This window comes from Eptesicus fuscus, chromosome 25 (genome assembly GCF_027574615.1).
Source record: "Eptesicus fuscus isolate TK198812 chromosome 25, DD_ASM_mEF_20220401, whole genome shotgun sequence".
Classification (NCBI taxonomy): Eukaryota; Metazoa; Chordata; class Mammalia; order Chiroptera; family Vespertilionidae; genus Eptesicus; species Eptesicus fuscus.
Window position 1 is genome coordinate 9,568,327 of NC_072497.1, and position 21,552 is coordinate 9,589,878.

Sequence of the window (21,552 nt, forward strand, 5' to 3'; positions counted from 1 at the left end):
CCGGGCCTCTAGTAAGATTATAATAATAGAAACATTCATTAGAGCTTCCCCATGCACCAGCTGCCATGCGAGGGGTTTTATGAGTATTATCTCACTTAACCGTATAAACAATGCTGCTAAGGAGATGCTATTTTTAGCGTCGCCTTTTACAAACAAGGGGATTAAGTTTTATGGAGGGTGAGATGTTTGCCAAACGTCACAATTCTTGTAAGAGACAGCTGGCTCTTGAACCCCATTTTAACTCTAAGACTCAGGTTCTTATCCTTTATGACATTTAGCCTTTCAACGAATGGATGAAAACAAAAGCAGAATAATTAATGCCGCACACATGCTGACTGGGACTTGCATATGCGGCCACAGGGACAGAGATGGGGGCCATTCTGTGTATAATCCCAAACTAATCTTACTCGTGTATAATCCCAAACTAATCTCTCTTTGTATAATCCCAAACTAATCTTTCTCTGGAGCATTCCTTGAGCTATGCATTGGGGTGAATATATGTCTGAGTGTGTTTGAGTATTAGTTTTAAAATCCGGAAATATCCCTTGATTGTTTTAATACTGTTAAGGGAAGATCAGTGTGTAGCATCATAGGTTGCATGTACATCACTGAGGGATGAACGTATCCGAGCCCTTAGAGATGAGACTTCAAACGCTCAAGATGAAAGACATTGCCGACGGAGAGGAGCTGAAGTGTATTTTTCTTTTTATATCTATTACTAGAGGCCTGGTGCGTGAAAATTCATGCACTGGAGGGGGGTCCCTCAGCCTGGCCTGCCCCCTCTCACAGCCCGGGAGCCCTCAGGGGCAGGAGGCGACCCGGCAATCAGGGGAAGGCGACGCCCCCATCACACCTCTGCTGCTGCCACTGCCGGCAGTGCAAGCCTCGGCCGGCCCTGGGTGGCTGGGCAGCCACCATCCGAGGCTTGCCCATGCCTCCGGCCAGCCCTGGGCGGCTTCGGGGCTGAGGGGACTGGGCACCGCCATCTTGTGGCTGTGAGCGCTGCCATCTTTGAGGGTGTGGCAGTCAATTAGCATATTACCTCCTTATTGGCTATGGGTGCCGCCATCTTTGTGAGGGCATGATGGTCAATTAGCATATTACCTCTTTATTAGATAGGATTATTGATTTCAGAGAGGAAGGAAGAGGCAGAAAGAGAGAGAGAGATCAATGATGAGAGAGAATCGTGGGTTGGCTGCCTCCTGGGGGCTCAAGCCCGCAACCCAGGCATAAGACCTTTCAGTCCGCAGGCCGATGCTCTATCTACTGAGCCAAACCAGCGAGGGCAGAAAGTGCATTTTCCTCAAATTGCATGTGCTGTTTCCAAAATGTTTCCTTGAAAGGGAACCGACAGCAATTCCTAGTTCACAAGCCAACTCCACGGGAGCCCAGGGAGTTGAAGTGGCTCGCTGGGTGGGGCCACGTGATGCACCCATTTCCCGCCAGCACTGGCCATCTTCTGCCTCTGCCTCCAGCTCCACCGAAGGAATGGCTGCTCTCCTGCCTAGCCTGTGTAATAAAAGGCTAACATGCAAATCGACCTAAACGGCCGGGCAGGTTTCTCAGCTTTAAAAATAGAGACCCTTAGATTCCTTTCAGCTCTGATACCCCATGTTAATTCCCATTCCAGTGTGGGAATTACGGTTGCAACCCCGAATTCAAGACATGAAAGGCTTGGCAGTTGACTTATGCCAAGTGGCACAGAGCTCCTATTTGACTGAATGAAAATTAAAGGTTTTCTGAATGCCTGCTGAGGAGATAATGAGGGAGCAGAAGCTGAACGAACAGTACACACAGGTAACAGAAACACAGAGGGAGTCCGGGCCGGCCCGGCTCCGTGGTTGAGCACCGACCTAGGAACCAGGAGGTCACAGGTTCGATTCCCTGGTCAGGGCACATGCCCGGGTTGCGGGCTCCATCCCCAGTAGGGGGGCGTGCAGGAGGCAGCCGATCCATGATGGTCTCTCATCATGGATGTTTCTATCTCTCTGTCCCTCTCCCTTCCTCTCAGAAATCAATAAAAATACTTAAAAATATTAAAAAAAAAAAAAAAAACAGACAGAGGAATGCAAGGGGGATGCGTTCAGAAGTGGGAGTTGCAGATTGTAGGGGGAATGACATGGCGGGAAGGAGGTCAAACCAACCACCCCGACGTGGGAAGTAGAATCAGGTTCGAGAGGACCCTTTAAGAGGGACCTTAAATACCCTTTTTGGGAATCCCAATGTGTCCTCTTTTGCGTTCCCAGAGGCGGATGCCTCAGGGGGAAGGGGTTGTGATTCACTTATGCCTGGCCACGTGGACTCCTTTCGATAAGTCTGTCCAACTCCGACCTCAGGTGCCGTCCTAGTAAGAAAAGAAAAATATCGTCGGACATGTGATAGGTCGTCACACAGGTGCTGACTCTATTATTGGCGAGAGGACGCCTGGATTGGAGAACGGAGATCCTTCAGCGTGCGCCAATATTGTTTCCGTAGGGCGAGAATGGAAACTCTATTAGCGCTAATACGTGTATGATGGCGTGGTATTTGTCACTGTGTTATGTGGCTTTTGAGCTCCCCTATGCTTTGCCACTGGGTGACAAAATAAACACTGAGAAGGCAGAGTAATGATAATGGGATGCCATGTGCCCGGAGGTATAGGAGGATTTGACACACATCCTCTTTAACTAGAGCGAGCCCCCGAGAAGTCATTATTAATTGTCGTATGAAGGATGAGGCCGTGGAGACGCGGCACGCTGCGGGTCTGATAAAAGCCGGGTGAGTCATTGCTGTGTGGCTCATCTGTGATTCAAATACAGGTCGTCACCGCACTCAAAACCATGTTTAAAAAAAGGTGTACATCAGCCTGAAAAACGTGAATCCTGAAAAGCCGTTTCCGATACAAAGGGGAAAGCGTAGGCCAGGAAATGTGGTCTTATGCACAATCAGTGTCCTTGCCCGGCCAGCGTGGCTCAGTGGTTAGATTATCAAGGGGCATTTATAGGAGAAACTACGAAAGATGGCCCATGAAAAACAAACCTGATTTTGCTGTAGTTTTATTCAGGTATGATGTATGGGCAAGAGCCCACCCATACTTAAAATATGGAATTTGACAAGTTTTGGCGTATAACCCATACACTCATGAAACCACCACCACAATCCAAATTGCAATGGTACCTGTCACCGCCCCTGCCCCCCAAATATCCTCGAATCCCTTTGTAATCCATCGCTCACCTAGACAATCATTAATTCCCCTTCTTTCCCTAAATATTAGTCTCTGTTTTTAGAATTTTATATAAATGGAATCGCATGGTATGCCCTCCTGTTCTCCCCTCCCTCTGGATTTTTCTCCTCCAGCGTAGTGATTCTGAGATTTTCGCATGCTCTCGTCTGATTTTATTCTATTTTGTGTGTAGGTACTAGCCTGTAGTTCAAAGAAACAGAAGAAATTGTTTACCTGTTCTTCCAGTAGATGGTCTGTTTCTCTAACAGCCTACAATGCATCAGTCCTGACTTAAGTAAACAGCCCACAATGCATCAGTCCTGACTTAAGTAAACAGCCCACAATGCATCAGTCCTGACTTAAGTAAACAGCCCACAATGCATCAGTCCTGACTTAAATAAGCCTACAATGCATCAATCCTGATTTAAATAGCCCACAATTCATCAGTCCTGACTTAAATAAACAGCCCACAATGCATCAGTCCTGACTTAAATAAACAGCCCACAATGCATCAGTCCTAACTTAAATAAACAGCCCACAATGCATCAGTCCTGACTTAAACAGCCTGAAGTACATCAGTCCTAACTTAAATTTTTTTCGCCCGTTATCCCTTCTGCTGTGTCTGCATTTCCTACACACTGTGGCATCGCTTGGCTCCTCCTGACATTCGAGTCTCAGCTTAAATGTCAGCATCTCAGCTTCAATTTCACCAGTTCAGCAGGACTTTATATGGCCACCTTGCCTAAAGTAGCATTCCCAGTCCTACTACTATGGCACTTTTAATTTAGTGTCCTCTGTCCCTCCCAGCTAGAATGTACAGTCCATGAGGGAAGGAACTTGATCTGACTTGTTTAAATCTATATCTATTCCTAGCACCTTGGACAATGCTTGCTGCACGGGAGGTACGCAAAAAATAAATGAACGCATACATCTTTGCCAACCCTTTCATTTTATGTTTATGGGAAAATGTGGAGACCCATGAGCTGAATAATAGTATAATTCCATGCAACTGTGATCCGTTGAAGGAATACATTCAAAGCAGGCTGAGTGATGGCTATTTTTCAACCTGAGTGGGAATTTATTTTATTTATTTAAAATATATATATTTTTAAATTGATTTCAGAGAGGAAGGGAGAGGGAGAGAGAGAGATAGAAACATCAATGAGAATCATGGATCGGCTGCCTCCTGCACGCTCCCTACTGGGAATCAAGCCTGCAACCTGGGCATGTGGCCTAATCGGGAATCAAACCATGACCTCTTGGTTCATAGGTCGATGCTCAACCACGAGCCACAGCGGCCTGACCTGAGTGGGCATTTTATATTCTTGGCTTTACCTTAAGTCTTGTCCTGCTCTACAGTTTTTATGCATTAAACAAATAAAGCCCTTGGCTCTAAGTAATGATTATTTTTTTCTGTATGATAGGAAGCTCTGACACATAATGATGATAATTAGTATTCTAAACTATATTTACAAATTGAAAGAATGGATGGTATTAAAAAATGAAACTAGGTCCCTAGCCAGTTCAGCTCAGTGGTTGAGCGTCAACCTATAAACCAGGAGGTCACGGTTTGGTTCCGGTCAAGGGCACATGCCTGGGTTGCAGGCTTGATCCCCAGTAGGGGGCATGCAGGAGGCAGTCTATCCATGATCTCTCTCCCTCTCCCTTCCTCTCTGAAATCAATAAAAATGCATTTTTTAAAAAAGAAATATGAGTTTCTCCTTGGATGACAGCATGTTTAGGATCCCTAAGATAGAACTTAAAATGTATCGTGATATTAATAAAGAAAACCCTTTGTTTTCATTTCATTTATTTAGGGGTGGGATTTATAGTCCATTCACCTTTTCAAAGAGAAGAAACCCTGAATTCTTTCCTCAATTCTTTCTCGATATGTGTAACCCGCAGCTGGTTGGTGTGAAAGGTTGGTTTGAAAAGTGGCTGTTTGGCATGGATTTGTTTGGGGTTTGTTTGAAATTCTCTCTTGCACCATTAGGGAACAATGAAGAAAATGTTTTGTTTTGTTTTGTTTTTAACAAGCTGGAAAAAAAAGTAGCCAGTGGTAGGATGTAGAGAGTCTTTGGTTTATGGAGGTCCGAGTTACCACAGAAAATCATTCTTTGTTCCTCAATTTCCATTCAACTGGGTGGTTTTGTGTAGATTTCTTGCTGAGAGGGTGCTGTCCAGCGGCGTGGTGCTGAATCGCAGGCTCCTGTAGTGGTGTTTTCTTAGCAACCTCATTAATAAAATTAAGCTGCTGGCGATAGGATCAGCTTGCCCAATCTATTTACCTAGGGTTTCTGTTTTGTTTTGTTTTGTTTTTCAAAATTGTATTATTACCCAGGGAAAATAATTCCATATTGCTGTAGCTTTCTTTTTTTTAATAGACATTTATTTCACCGTGTACGTCGTCCACGACATAGTCATCGATATTCAGTTGTAGCCTGCCATTCCCCTCCCTCCCCCAGACAGTTCTCTCTATTAACCAGAAGTGGAGACAAAGGGAGAACAGAGATAGATGCTGCGATACGGGAGCGAAACATTTTCTAAATAATACTGTTGTGTGGCGGATTCCCGGAGGTCCCGGCGGCTCCTTAGGAGCCAAAATGACTCTTTCAGCTCAAGTTTGCAAGCAAAACAACACGCCTAATGACACGGGATGCTGGTGCCCCCCCCCCCCCCGGCAAACTGCAGGGGGCAGGAGCGAGCTGGTGCACGTGGGAACATTCCCCTGGGTGCTCCCTCCTCACACGTGTTGCCCCCCCTCCCAACCCGTGATGATTATCTTTCAGCGCCGAATTAGCGCACCCTTGTACACGGTGCCGTTATGTGAAATAAAACGACACTTTGTTTCTCTGCGTCGGCCAATTACTTGCTGCAGAAAATGGGACCCTGGAAACACACGTGTGCGCGCCGCCGGGCAGATCACAGGAAAAGCCTTCTCAAAGGCGCCCAGCTGTTTGATGCCAGGGAGAGGGGCAGGTGCCAAGAACACGCAGCCGAGGAAGGTGGCTGCCGACAGCCTGCCATCTACGGAAGTAAAAAAAAAAAATAATCTAGGAAAGCCAATTAGATCACAGACATGAAATCCCTCAGGCAGGGCAATCAGCGCAGAGCTTGACTCTATTAAAACCCATTTGCTCCTTTTCTCCTCCTCCCCACCCTCCCTTTTGTCTGAGGCGGTGGCAGAAAATATTAAGGAACTTGATAGCTCATCCTCCTATATAATAAAAAGCGAATATGCAAATCAACCAAACGGCGGAACGACCGGTCGCTATGATGCGCACTGACCACCGGGGGGGCAGATGCTCAATGCAGGAGCTGTCCCCTGGTGGTCCGTGCATTCCCACGGGAACGCTGCTCAGCCAGAAGGCGGGCTCGTGGTAGCGCTAAGGATGTCCAACTGATGGCTGAGGCCCGCCTAAGCTGTCAGACATCCCCTGAGGGCTCCCGGACTGCGAGAGGGGGCAGGCCAGACTGAGGGACTTCCCCCACTTTCGAGTGCACAGATTTTCATGCACCGGGCCTCTAGTCCTTAATACAGTAGTTCCCTGTTACCCAAAGGGAGCTTCGTTCCAAGACCCCCCTAGAGCCGTGGTCGGCAAACGGCGGCTCGCGAGCCACAGGCGGCTCTTTGGCCCCTTGAGTGTGGCTCTTCCACAGAATACCACGGCCTGGGCGAGTCTATGTTGAAGAAATGGCATTAGAAGAAGTTTAAGTTTAAAAAAATTGGCTCTCCAAAGAAATGTCAATCGTTGTACTGTTGATATTTGGCTCTGCGGACTGATGAGTTTGCTGACCACTGCCCTAGTGGATGCCTGAAACCACAGATAGTACACAATCCTATATATACTATGTGGGTTTTTTTTTCCCTATACATACATAACTATGATAAAGTTTAATTTATAAATTTGGCACCAAGTTTTTTTTGTTGTTGTTGTTCTTTGTTTTGTTAATCCTCACTCGAGGATATTTTTCCATTGATTTTTAGAGTGGAAGAGAGAGGGAAAGACAGACAGAAACATTGATGTGAGAGAAACACATGGATTGGTTGCCTCCTGCACGCGCCCTGACCAAAGCCTAGGCTGGGGCAGAGCCTGCATCCCAGGTAGATGCCCTTGACCGGAATCGAACCCGAGACCCTTTGGTCCGCAGGCTGATGCTCCATCCACTGAGCCACACCGGCTAGGGCAGCCCCAAGTTTAATTGATTACATTTGGCACAATAAGAAACGAGCACTAGTAACGAATAGGAACATGGAACAATTATAACAATACACTCTGATAAAAATTTTATGAATGTGGTCCCAAAAAGCTGCAGCAATATTTATATACTTTCATTGTGATTCCTCAGCTATTAATATTCTGTCCCATTTGCTCTCTCGCTCTCTCCCTCTCGTACACACACGCACACCCCCACACCCTATTCATTTTTTTCTGAGTTATTGGAGAATCCGTTGCAGAAATAATGTGACCTTGTCCTTCATACCTCAGCATCCATTTCCTACAAACAAGGCTCTTCCTGTATAGAAAACCACAGTGTAATTACAAAAATCAATGGCCATTGACACGGCAAAAATAGCCCACAGATCTAATTTTAAAATGCTGAATGGTGTTAGCCATGCCCTTTAGAGCCGTGGTCGGCAAACCGCGGCTCTCGAGCCCCATGCGGCTCTTTGGCCCCTTGAGTGTGGCTCTTCCTCAAAACACCACGGCCTGGGCGAGTCTATTTTGAAGAAGTGGCGTTAGAAGAAGTTTACGTTTAAAAAATTTGGCGCTCAGCCCTGACCGGTTTGGCTCAGTGGCTAGAGCGTCTGCCTGTGGACTGAAGGGTCCCAGGTTCGATTCCGGTCAAGGGCAAGTACCTTGGTTGCAGGCACATCCCCAGGTGGGGGTGTGCAGGAGGAAGCTGATCGATGTTTCTCTCTCATTGATGTTTCTAACTCTCTATCCCTCTCCCTTCCTCTCTGTAAAAAAAAAAAATCAATAAAACTTACTAAAAAAATTGGCTCTCAAAAGAAATTTCCATCGTTGTACTGTTGATATTTGGCTCTGTTGACTAATGAGTTTGCAGACCACTGGGTTAGAGCAAACGGGAAAACGGCGTTTATTGAGTAAGGGATCCATTGTGAATACTCAGCTCCTTGGGTTGTCAAACCCCCTGAGTGTCCTCTCATCGAGCATAGTTCATTGATCTTCATCTACTGTCCATGACCGTCCGATGGTTGTAGAGATCTCGAGACAGCTACCTTGGGGACCGTCTCTCCAACCCGGGATGGCCGGACGTCTCCTCGTGATGAACCGTGGGGCATGTGCTCTTGGAAGGAAGAACACGGACGCGGCTCCTCTTTCTCTGTGCTTTGCACCAGGAGACACGCGTGACTCGTCACGGTCCCACGGTGGACGACGCGTCACTTGGACCACGTGGTGAAAGCAGCATCTGACACATGGCTCCAGGAGAAAGGGACTCCTTCCCTTTTTTTAGTTCATTCTTGTGGGAAGCTGCCCTGAGACTCTGCGTGTTCTGTTTTCACCCGTCAGGCTTAGCATCCATGGAGGGTTTTTTGCCTGAGGTATTCCTTGAAATGGTGAAAGCCAAATGGTCGTTTTCCCACTTCCAGTATTCCTGCGATCGTCATGAGTGGCATGGCCTTCCTTCTCAGGGGGAGGTGTTCCTTCTTAATTAATTACTTGGTTTATGTTTCTATGGACTCATGGGTGATTGTTTCTTTTTTCGGCGAGTTATCGTACATGACTATCATTGTTTATTTCGATGCTCAGACTGTCCCGAATTTGGATAGTGGGAGTTCCTTTGGACTGCCTCTCCTATCCCTTTGAAATGCCCCCATCAGTCTTTGAGCAGGTCTTTGTTTTGAGCGCAGCAATCAGTATATTCTGAGTTTGTTTTGTTCTTTTCCTGATTCATATATTCACTGAGTGGCCAGATGATGATGATCTCTGAACGCATAATAATCTGGCCACTCGGTGTATATCCTGTAGAATAAAAGGCTAATATGCAAGTTGTCCTCTCGGCCAGGAGTTCGACCCGCAGGCAGGCCGGCCAACCGCCCATGTCCCCTCCCCCTGGCCAGGCTGGCCGGACCCCACCCAGGCACGAATTCATGCACTGGGCCTCTAACATATACTGAGTGGCCAGATTATTATGTGTTCAGTGATCATAATAATATGGCCACTCAGTGTGTGTGTGTGTGTGTGTGTGTGTGTGTGTGTGTGTGTGTGTGTGTATTAGAGGCCTGGTGCACAAAATTCGTGCACAGGGGCTTTCCTTCAGCCCAGCCTGCACCTTCTCCAATCTGGGATCCCTCTCACAATCCAGAACTGCTGGCTCCCAACTGCTCGCCTGCCTGGCTTCCTGATTGCCCCTAACCGCTTCTGCCTGCCAGCCTGATTGATGCCTAACTGCTCCCCTGCCAGCCTGATTGCCCTTAACTGCCCTCCCCTGCAGGCCCGGTCACCCTTAACTGCCCTCCCCTGCAGGCCCGGTCCCCCCAACTGCTCTCCCCTACAGGCCTGGGTCCTCCCCCAACTGCCCTTCCCTGCAGGCTTGATTGCCCCCAACTGCCCTCCCTTGCAGGCCTAGTCCCTCCAAACTGCCCTTCCCTGCTGACCATCTTGTGGCGGCCATCTTGTGTCCACATGGGGGAAGCCATCTTTGACCACATGGGGGCAGCCATCTTGTGTGTTGGAGTGACGGTCAATTTGCATCTTTCTCTTTTATGAGTGTAGAGGATAGGATAAGCTAGGACAGATACAAAGCTAGCAGGATAAAAGAAGGAGTAGGCCGTATGTCTTACACACATAATTATCCCTCATCGAGTAATAAAAGTATTTACATTGATCAAACCCCCTGGAAGGGAGCTCTAGGGAGACACGGCTCACCTTTTTGTTTTGTTCAGTACGGTCCACGCAGTGTCTTGAATAGGTCTAGGCATAGATGCTCACTCTATACTCCACGGATAGATGCACGAACGTGTTCGTACACCTCTCAGCGTCATATTTCCCTCTCCTCCCCTTTGCAAAACGATCGTGAATTCCACTTCCTCCTTTACCATAAACCCCTTAACTCACTCTGCCAGCCCTCTGTGGAAGCTGCTTTCTCTCTTTTTTTTTAATTTTTAAAATTTATTTTTCAATTACAGTCGCCATATGATATTATATTAGTTTTATGCGTACACCACGGTGATTAGGCATTTATATACCGTAGGATGCAATCGCCCTGGTACCTCTAGTGCCCACCTGGCCCCCAACGTGGCTATTACCGTGTTATTGACTGTATTCCCTGTGCTGTGCTTTACAGCCCCTGGCTGTGTTTATCACTGGCAATTTGGCCGTCTTCATCTCTTCCCCTCTCTCACCCACCTCCCAACCCCTCCCATCGGGCAGCCATCATTTGTCCTCATCATCTGAGTCTGTGCCTCTTTTGTGCCAGAGATGACACTCTGCAGCCAAATCCCTTTCCTCCTTTTGCATCCTCTCTGCCTCAGGTGGAGTGGTCTATCACCTCCTTGACGTTTAAACTCTCTTCTGCCTTTATTGTCTTTCTTTTTTAAAATATAATTTTACTAGAGGCCCGATGCACGAAATTGGTGCAAGAGTAGGTCCTCGCAGCCCTGGCTTCCTCTAGGAGGTCATCCAGAAGGTCGTCTGGATGGTCAATCCGCTGTTCGGCCGTTCGGTCAATTTGCATATTACACTTTTATTATTATAGATTGATTTCAGAGAGGAAGTGAGAGGGAGAGAGAGAGAGACAGAAACATGGTGAGAGAGAATCATGGATCGGCTACCTCCTGCACACCCCCTACTGGGGACCAAGCCTGCAACCTGGGTCCTGAAGTGGAATCAAACCATGACCTCCTGGTTCAGAGGTCAGTGCTCAACCACTGGGCCACCCAGGCCAGGCTCAGTCTCAGTTTTCTCATCCATAGAAGGGGCACAGTAATAGGACCTCTTTCATAAGGTTGTTCTCAGGAATACGTGAGAAGATATATTTAAAGATCTTAAGAACAGTAAGCACTCAATGGCTAGCACTCGACGGGCTCATGTCCCCTCATGCGTTGAATGGGCATAGCAAATGGTTCCAAACTCATAGAGTTATTGTAAAATCAAACTAGATTATCCACGTGAAAGTGTTCTGAGCCTGCCAAGCTTCCCCTAATGTCGACAGTATTACTATTAAACATGCCTATCGCCCTGGCCTGGTTTGGCTCAGTGGATAGAGCGTCGGCCTGCGGACTGAAGGGTCCCGGGTTTGATTCCGGTCAAGGGCTCCATCCCCAGTAGGGGGTGTGCAGGAGGCAGCCGATCCATGATTCTCTCTCATAATGGATGTTTCTATCTCTCTCTCCCCCTCCTTTCCTCTCTAAAATTGTATATAATTTATTGGGGGGGGGGTGTCCCTCAGCCCAGCCTCTCCAATCTGGGATCCTTCTCACAATCCAGGACTGCTGGTTCCCAACTGCTCGCCTGCCTGCCTGCCTTCCTGATTGCCCCTAACCGCTTCTTCCTGCCAGCCTGATTAATGCCTAACTGCCCCCCTGCCAGCCTGATTGCCCCTAATTTCCCTCCCCTGCAGGCCAGGTCACCCCTAACTGCCCTCCCTTAAAGATTTTTTATCTTTAAAACACACACACACACACACACACACACATATATATATATATATATATATATATATACACATATATATATTTTTAAAGATAAAAAATAAATAAACACACTTATCACTGGGCATGAATTCAATGACCCAGCCACTTCGTTGAGTGCTGCTCGTGGCTATGGGCATGTAAGCATTGCACAGCTTTAAATCGTTGTGTTCTAAGTCATCGGTTGTTTCATTTATGCTCATACCGCGTGCTGAGCAGGGTAAGGACAGGAAGTACGAGGAGCCCTGGTGTGCCCGCATTCTTACCGGCCCGTTAAGAGGCGCTCATCCGATCAGAATTCTCATAAAGCACATGGAGGTGTCTCTAGTGCTTTGAAAACCAACGTGAGGGAGAGAAAATTTAGGGGCGAGTCTATCCAATGTGATTTCCATTTGGGGGAAATAAACAGCACCCTCACGAGAGATGTGTTAAGTGTGCAGGAGGGCTTGCAGAGGGAACGCGGAAACCACCTCTCTTACCTCCTCTTTGGGAAACAAATTTAAAAATAAACTGTTTCCTAAGTGTGAAATGCAGTAATTCCCCACACGCCAGATCTGAGGAGCAGTGTTTAATTCCATGGTTTCATTTCGATCTGAAATTAAATATCAAATAGCTCGTGCCAGTTAATAAGTGGAAGAAGTAAGCTGTGTCTATACGGTTTATGAATACCCATGGAAGCGCTGATGAGTGAATTTCAAATAAGAGTATAGCGTCCATCAAGGATCAAACGCAAAATTCTGTTTTTACCTTAACCCAGTTTTTCTGGTCATGCTAAAAAAATATTTTGGAAAAATTATTGAGATATTTTTACAAAATTGCATAGGATTATGAAATGAATCCACGAGGGAAAATATTGCTGGAAAAAAACCCCCACACACCTCTTTTATCCAATAATCTTAGAGGCAGAATTCAAATTCTTAGACCTGGGTTGCTAATTTGGGGGTTGAGAGAAGTTAGAATATATACATTTTGAGTTTGATTATAGTACTCAGCTGAGGATATACCATATGTTCCAGCGTATAAGACGACCTTTTAACCCAGGAAAATCTTCTCAAAAGTCGGGGGTCTTACATGCTGGAAAATACGGTATTTACAATTTAGAATTAAAGTGAGTTATTGCCAAATGATGGGTGGGTTACCGTATTTTCCGGTTTATAAGACCCCGGACTTTTGAGAAGATTTTCCTGGGTTAAAAGGTCGTCTTATACGCTGGAAAGTACGGTATTTTCCCATTGATTTTTTTAGACAGCATGGAAGGGATGGGGAGAGACAGAGAGAGAGAAAAACATCAATGTGAGAGAGACACGTAGATTGGTTGCCTCCCGCACACGCCCCGTCCTGGGCCGAGGGCCGAGTGAGCCTGCAACTGAGGTACATGCCCTAGACCGGAATTGAACCCAGGACCCTTCAGTCTGTTGGCTGATGCTCTAACCACAGAGCCAAATATTCCGATAATCACCGATAACCCTTTCCCCACCCCATGCTCATCTCCTAGACAACATCCTGTTTAGGAAAGCCTTCAGTTTGTTCTGTAAAAACTGACTGTAACACACTATTTATCACAGTTACTTAACACTCATCATTTATTCTACAGTAAAGGGTCTTACAGCGTTAACATGCGGTCCACACGGGCAGTGAACACGCTTGCTGCCCCCCTACCTGGCGTCCCAACGCAGCTCACGGTTTGTTCCAAAATTTCCTGGAATACTTCATTATCATCTGTCTTTGAGAGTTCCTCAAAATGAGCATATTCCGTGGAGCGTGCATTTCAGCGAGCCCTGATCGAAACAGTATTCACATTGGATAGACTCGCCCCTAAATTTTCTCTCTTAAAAATAACTAATTTGTTAGGAAGTATGAGAGATATGTACTTAAATTACTTGGCTTTTCTTCTTGTTAATTTATCTCTATCGTTGTAAGTACTACAGATATCCCCTATTCCCCGCATGGACCCCGACCACATCATTCCTGTGTCCCCGTGGCTGATGTATATCTTACCTAATAATAGACAAACATGTAAATTGACCGTACCTCCGCTACACCCACAGCCAATCAGAGTGAGTATGCAAATTAGAAGGCCAAAGATGGCGGCCGCCCAGCTGCTCCAGGCACAGAGTGGCCAGGCGGGGCAGGATGCCTGGTATGAGAGGGAGGGTGGTGGGCGAAGGGATCTACAGGAGCAGAGTGCCGCAGCAAAGACAAGACTGCAGACTCCAGAGTCTGCAGCAAAGACAAAGACGGCAGACTCTGGCTGGAGCGAAAGCCTGGGTCCCGGGTGCCGGAGGAAAATCGGTGCTGGAAGCCAAGGGAAGGAAGGCCTATTGCACGAATCTCTTCGTGCAATGGGCCTCTAGTGTGCATATAAATTCTTTGCATAATCTATATTGATCCCCTGCTCAGAACTCTTCCAGTTTGTATGTGAATGTGTGTGTGTGTGTGTGTGTGTGTGTGTGTGTGTGTGTGTGTGAATATGTGTGTATGTGTTTTGCAGTGTTACTGTTTGACTATTTGGTTGTGTATTCTTCCATAGCATCCTATGTTTACTAGCATGAGGAGTTTCTAATGCATGGTTTAAATATCTAACAAACCAACCAACAAATCTACTAAGAAGTACTTACTCACCTGGTCTGCATGGCTCAATGGTTGAGCATCGACCTATGAACCAGGAGGTCACAGTTCAATTCCCAGTCAGGGCACAAGCCCGGGTGGCGGGCTCGATCCCTAGTGTGGAGCATGCAGGAGGCAGCCAATCCATGATTCTCTCTCACCATGGATGTTTCTCTCTCTCCTTCTCCCTTCCTCTCTGAAATCAATAATTTTTTTTTTAAAAAGGAGTCAGAGTTGTGGGCTTTGGATTTGTTGTTCTGCCTATGAAGGGTGCACTTAAAAAAAAAAAAAAGTAGTTACTGATTACTTACTATGACCTAGGCCCATGGTCGGCAAACTGCGGCTCGCGAGCCACATGCACTCTTTGGCCCCTTGAGTGTGGCTCTTCCACAAAATACCACGGCCTGGGCGAGTCTATTTTGAAGAAGTGGCATTAGAAGAAGTTTAAGTTTAAAAAATTTGGCTCTCAAAAGAAATTTCAATCGTTGTGCTGTTGATATTTGGCTCTGTGGACTAATGAGTTTGCCGACCACTGACCTAGGCTTTGTAGAGCTTGAACTGGAATTGAATAAGAACACCTTCTCCCGCTCTAGTGTTTGCATAGCTGAGTCCAGTGCTCCAAAGACACTCAGATGGTGGATCAATGTATTGACTGCATAATGGTGTCACTTCTGTGCACTCAAAAGAACTAAACTATATCCAACACGGTCTCATCTTTGCTCACGACTAGAACTGAGAGAGGATCCTGGATGGAGTTGACTTTTAACTCATAGGAAGAGAGCATGGCCAGGGTGAAAGCCATAGGCCTGTGGACAGGGATGAGCTCAAACCTCTTCTCCATTGACTTCCCCTCGTCGTATTCCCCTTGTTCTCCCTTCACATAATAGAATAAATTATGACTATTGCTGCCCCAACTTCTCTCTGCTCCAAAGATGAGCAATCTTGCCCGGCAGGTATGGCTCCGTGGTTGAGTGTTGCCCTATGAACCAGGAGGTCACAGTTCAATTCCCAGTCAAAGTACATGCCTGGGTTGCAGGCTGGATTCCCTGTGTGGTGCATGCAGGAGGCAGCCGATCCATGATTCTCTCTCATCATTGATGTTTCTCTCTCTCTCTCTCTCTCTCGCCCTCTCTTCCTCTTTGAAATCAATAAAAATATATTTTTTAAAAAGAAAAAGATGAGCAGTATGAACAACTATTCTTTTTTAAAAAATATATATTTTATTGATGTTTTACAGAGAGGAAGGAAGAGGGATAGAGAGTTAGAAACATAGATGAGAGAGAAACATCGATCAGCTGCCTCCTGCACACCCCCCTACTGGGGATGTGCCCGCAACCAAGGTCCATGCCCTTGACCGGAATCAAACCTGGGACCCTTCAGTCCGCAGGCCGATGCTCTATCCATTGAGCCAAACCGGTTTCGGCAGTATGAACAACTGTTCTAAAACACAGCCAGATCCCTAGCCTGGCTTTGAATGGGGGCAAAGAGGGAAAAAAAACAAAAAACAAAAAAAGATCGGGGAAGATGTACTGTAGCAAAGGTATGAGTGGATAGACATGTTGCCTCTTTACTTTCCATCAAACTCGTCTTCCCTGCAGGAAGCAATGTATTTGCTCCACTTACAGAGACAGTAGGAGACAGCCAACCCCACGGATGCATGTGACAAAGCTTTGGAAAGGGTCCACATAGGCACCTCCCCCGGGTTATGTGTGTTAGGATGCGAGGCTCCCACCTAGAGAACCTTCGTTTCGCGTAGTAACACCGAGGTCACCCATTTTTAGGAGTGAATCAAAAGACATAACGAGCGATCATAAAACAGAAAATAACATCCCGTTATTATTATTATTATTATTACTAGAGGCCCGGTGCATGAAATTCGTGCAGGGAGGCGGTGTGTGTCCCTCAGTCCAGCCAGCACCCTCTCCAATCTGGGACCCCTCGAGGGATGTCCAACTGCCCTTTTGGGCAATCGGACATCCCTGTCACAATCCAAGACTGCTGGATTCCAACCCCTCACCTGCCTGATTGCCCCTGACTGCTTCTGCCTGACAGCCAGATCATCCCCTAACCACTCCCCTGCCAGCCTGATTGACACCTAACTGCTCCCATGCAGGCCCGATTGCCCCTAACTGCCCTCCCCTGCAGGCCTGCCCCCCCAAACTCTCCTCCCCTGCAGGCCTGGTCGTCCCTAACTGCTCTCCCCTGAAGGCCTGGTTGCCCCTAACTGCCCTCCCCTGCAGGCCTGGTTGCCCCTAACTGCCCTCCCCTGCAGGCCTGGTCCCTCCCAACTGTCCTCCCCTACAGGCCTGGTCCCCGCCCCAACTGCTCCTCTGCTGGCCTAGTCACCCCTAACTGCCCTACCCTGCAGGCCTGATCACCCCCAACTGTCCTCCCTTTCAGGCCTGGTCCCCCGCATCTGCCCTCCCCTGCAGGCCATCTTGTGTCCACATGGGGGCAGCCATCTTGTGTGTTGGAGTGATGGTCAATTTGCATATCACCTCTTTATTAGATAGGCTTATTATTATTTGAAATAAAGAATTGGATGACTATAGACCAGGGTAGTTCTGTTATTCCCGAAGGGAGGATAATTTGCGCCGATACCTTTAAACTCCGCTCAGCATTACAGCCGGAAGAGTGGAAAGTAATTGGCGTGACACGGCGTAGATTTGCCAAAACAACTCCTGTCAAACACCTCTGATTACTTTTTAAAATTGAATTGCTTTTGGCTTAGGTGGAAGGGGAAACCGGCAAATTCAATCCAACGGGGGCTGGTCAGGTTCCTTGTCAGGGTTAAGCCTACGGATTCGTTTCAGGTCGGTCTGTGAGTAAATCGTCAGGTGGCCCGTGTATAGTGGGTGCTGGGGTGAGGATCTAGAGAGACACAGCAGCTCTTGGACCAGCAGGGAAAGCACAGAACGCCAGAAGTGGGGGGCTGTCGAGGCAGGCAGATTTGGGGGTCGAATATGGGCACTGCCCGTTACTGGCTCTCAGACCAGTCACAGCCTTGATGAACCCGTCGGTTTTCTCAGCTATAACATCAAGACCATCATCTTCCCCTTCCAAGGCTGTTGAGAAGAGCAAATTAGATGTTTGTTTGTTTTTTAATATATATTTTACTGATTTCAGAGAGGAAGAGAGAGAGAGAAGAGAGAGAAACATCAGTGATGAGAGAGAAGCATGGATCAGCTGCCTCCTGCACGCTCCCCACTGGGGATCGAGCCCGCAACCCGGGCACATGCCCTGACCGGGAATCAAACCGGGACCTCCCAGTTCATAGGTCGATGCTCAACCACTGAGCATCACCGGCTGTTTTTAAACCATGCAGCTCAGGGCTTGACGTATAGCAGCTTCCATGTGCTATTTCCCGCCTAATTCTAAACCCCTTATGACAGCCTGAGGCCCCTCCATCACACCGGACTCCAGGAAGGTCGGGGAGGGGATAGTATTCAGTATCCATCGAGACTCGGGGCAGGATGAGGTCCGAGGTCTGCTCCGTCCTCCAGCCCCCAGGTACCTTACCGATGCTCCACGTCTCTCCCTTTCTGTAAACACCTGCTCGAGAGATCACAGCAGAGCCCGGCTTAGTTCTCTGGAAAACAAGGAACTCGAGAAACTTGACATCTTTGCAAAAAACCCGAAGATAAAAGCTCCCCCCAGATCAATGAAAGCCTTTTAGGAAATGACTTCAGCAGCATCGGCAGGAGTGGCCCGGGAGGTGGGGGGGAAGCCTCGCGTGCCCGCCAGCTCTCTGTCTCCTTAGCAGTTCTCTCCGCAACGCTCGGAGGCCCTTCTCCTTGGCTCCCCTGTGTGCGTGCTGACCGACCCACGGGCTCCTCCCCAGGGACCCAGGCAGGTCCTAGGACCGTGGCCGGCAAACCGCGGCTCGCGAGCCACAGGCGGCTCTTTGGCCCCTTGAGTGTGGCTCTTCCACAAAAGGCCACGGCCTGGGCGAGTCTATGTTGAAGAAGTGGCGTTAGAAGAAGTTTAAGTTTAAAAAATTCGGCTCTCCGAAGAAATCTCAGTCGTTGTACTGTTGGTATTTGGCTCTGTGGACGAATGAGTTTGCCGACCCCTGGCCTAGGAGAATAAGGTTTGTGTCTAGCTTGTTCGTGGCTCTGTTTCAAGCCCTGAGAGTTGCTAGTCCAGTTAGTAACTAGTTCATCATAGGCACCCAAATAACTTCCTTTAATATATATATGTTAAAAATATATATATTTTTTATTGACTTCAGAGAGGAAGGGAGATAGGGAGAGAGAGAGAGAGAGAGAGAAACACCAATGATGAGAGAGGATCATGGATCGGCTGCTTCCTGCACGCCTCCTACTGGGGATCGAGTCGGCAACCCAGGCATGTTGAGGATGGGTCTTCCCTCCTTCCTTCTTTCCTTCCTTCCTTTCTTCCTTCCTTCCTTCCTTCCTTCCTTCCTTCCTTCCTTCCTTCCTTCCTTCCTTCCTCCCTCCCTCCCTCCCTCCCTCCCTCCCTCCCTCCCTCCCTCCCTTCCTTCCTTCCTTCCTTCCTTCCTTCCTTCCATTCATTCATTCTGCTCACCCGATATTTTTTCTATTGATTTTCAGAGAGAGTGGAAGGGTTAGGGGAGAGGGGAAGAGAGAGAGAGAGCGAGGCAGACAGACAGACAGACAGACAGACAGACAGGCAGACACACACACACACCAATTGGTTGCCTCCTACAAGTGCTCTGACCGGGGCCGGGAATCAGACCTGCAAACCGGCAACCTAAGTACGTTCCCTTGACCGGAATCGAGCCCGGGACCCTTCGGCGTGCAGGCCGATGCTCCAACCACGGAGCCACGCCGGGCAGGGCTTTTTCTCTCAGTGACACGTGTAGGACTAGTCCCCACACTTCCCCCTCTTCCCCACAGAACCTTCTCTCTGCCCTTCGATGTCTCCTTCTCTCCGTCTTAGGGAGGGAGGCTAAGTATAGCTCCATCATTAATTATGGAAGAGCTTGGGGAAGGACAACGCCGAAAACCGAGGTGGGCATGTGGATCGGGTTTCTCTTGAGGAATGTTGGGGGCGAGCGGGAGGGACCCTCGGAAGGCGGGGAAAGAAGCACTGTGGCCGGCGGCTTAGGCACGGGGCCCCCTCGTCTCTGAAGCATACGCACCCATGGGTTACGCTGCGTTTTACTCTACGATGCACCTTGAAGTGCCTTCTGTGAAACATGATCCCACTTAGTCTGGCCTGCACGGGTTATTGGGATTATAAGCATTACATTGGAATCCCATAGTGCTAGAAAGCGGTGGAGGTGAAAGAACCTTTTGTTTGTTATGGATTTTGTTTTAAAATCTTTTCGTTGGCTTCAAAGAGCAGGGGAGATGGATCACAGAGGCCAATTTCCTACGGACCCGTCCCCGAGGTCAGGCGGAGGGCGGGAACCCAGCCTGGGCCGCACAGAGGCGGCCGTGCAGTGCAGCCCCATGAAGGGCGGTCCGGAGACGGGCTGCACCCAGACCCGGCGAAGACGAGGGGAAAAGATGAGGGTGGGGGGGTCGCTGGTTAGAGCTGTAAGGGGGCAACCACCGTGGGAGGTGGAGTTCATGGCGGGAGAAGGGGCGGGAACCGTGGGACCGCAGGAGGCCAGGAAATGGAAATTGTTGGGGGGTTTTTTGTAAATTCTATTCTGTAAATCCACCTTTTAAAAAAATATCTATCTATGCTAATAAAAGCCTTGGGGATGATCAGGCCAGCAGGGGAGAGTAGTTGGGGGCAATCAGGCTGGCAGAGGAGCAGTTAGGGGGCAATCAGGCAGGCAGGTGAGCGGTTAGAAGCCAGTGGTCCCGGATTGTGAGAGGGATGTCCGACTTCAGGTTTAGGCCTGATCCCACAGGACATCCCCCGAGGGGTCCCAGATAGGAGAGGGTGCAGGCTGGGCTGAGGGACACCCTCCCCCAGTGCATGAATTTCGAGCACCGGGCCTCTAGTATATATATAAAAGGCTAATATGCAGAGTGTCCCCTTGGGAGTTCAACTGGGAGACCAGGAGTTTCATCGCTTGCTCTGACATGCACTGACCACCAGGGGGCGGGACGGAATGAAGGAAGGCCCCGGCTGGCAGCTGGAAGGCCCTGATCGGCCCTGATCGCCGGCCAGGCCCAGGGATCCTACCCATGCATGAATTTTGTGCACCGGGCCTCTGGTATATGGCTCTGTGGACTCATGAGTCCACACACACATATATATATGTATTTGTATTGCTTTCAGAGAGGAAGGGAGAGGGAGAGAAAGAGAGACATCCATGATGAGCGAGAACCATTGATCAGCTGCCTCTTGCACATTCCCTACTGGGGATTTAGCCCGTAACCCGGGCATGTGCCCTGACCAGGAATCGAACTGGGACCTCCTGGTTATAGGTTGGTGCTCAACCACTGAGCCACACTGGCCGGGCAATCCATCTTTTGAACAGGAAAACAAGTGAAGTAAGTCTGTGGGGTGGGAATCAAGAAGAAAACAAAGATGATCCCACCAAAATAGTCATGAGCCCGACTGTCTAAGCGTTTCTGAATAAATATGACTCGTGTCCCTGCGTCTGATACCCTTAAAAGAGTTGGCTTCTCGGCTAACTGCCTAATGAAATAAACCATAAGCAATAATAGAAATAGACGGCAGTTTCCCCACGGTCTCCAAAGAATGGGAAGAGAAATAAGTTAATGGGAATGAGCTGCCGGGAAGGCAAACATCAATAGTTGGGACGTGATGGGACAAATATAATGAGAGAAATATCTGTAAGCATTTGAGAATAGAGGAGCAATAACCAGCAGGCCAGACTGCAAGGCTGTGAGGGAGGAATTATGCCCCAATTCGCATGATCCAGCTTTTTCTTCCCCCAGTCCAATAAGACAGCAGCCGTGCGGGGAAGGAAGTCAGGGCCGTTAGATAGGAAACAACGCTATTTTTCACATCTATGTCGTTCTCTACTATGCTCCACTGCAAATGCTTCACGTACATTGCCCGGCGGGCGTGGCTCACTGGTTGAGCGTCGACCTATGAACCAGGAGGACAGGGTTCGATTCCTGGTCAGGACACATGCCCGGGTTGCAGGCTTGATCCCCAGTAGGGGGCATGC

At 48.3% G+C, this 21,552-nt stretch overlaps 1 protein-coding gene across 1 annotated transcript in view; it reads left to right on the forward strand.

Annotated features, from left to right (window-relative positions):
- Positions 1–21,552, forward strand: part of AGBL1 (AGBL carboxypeptidase 1) — a 233,263-nt gene that overhangs the window by 175,848 nt on the left and 35,863 nt on the right. The window lies entirely within an intron of this gene.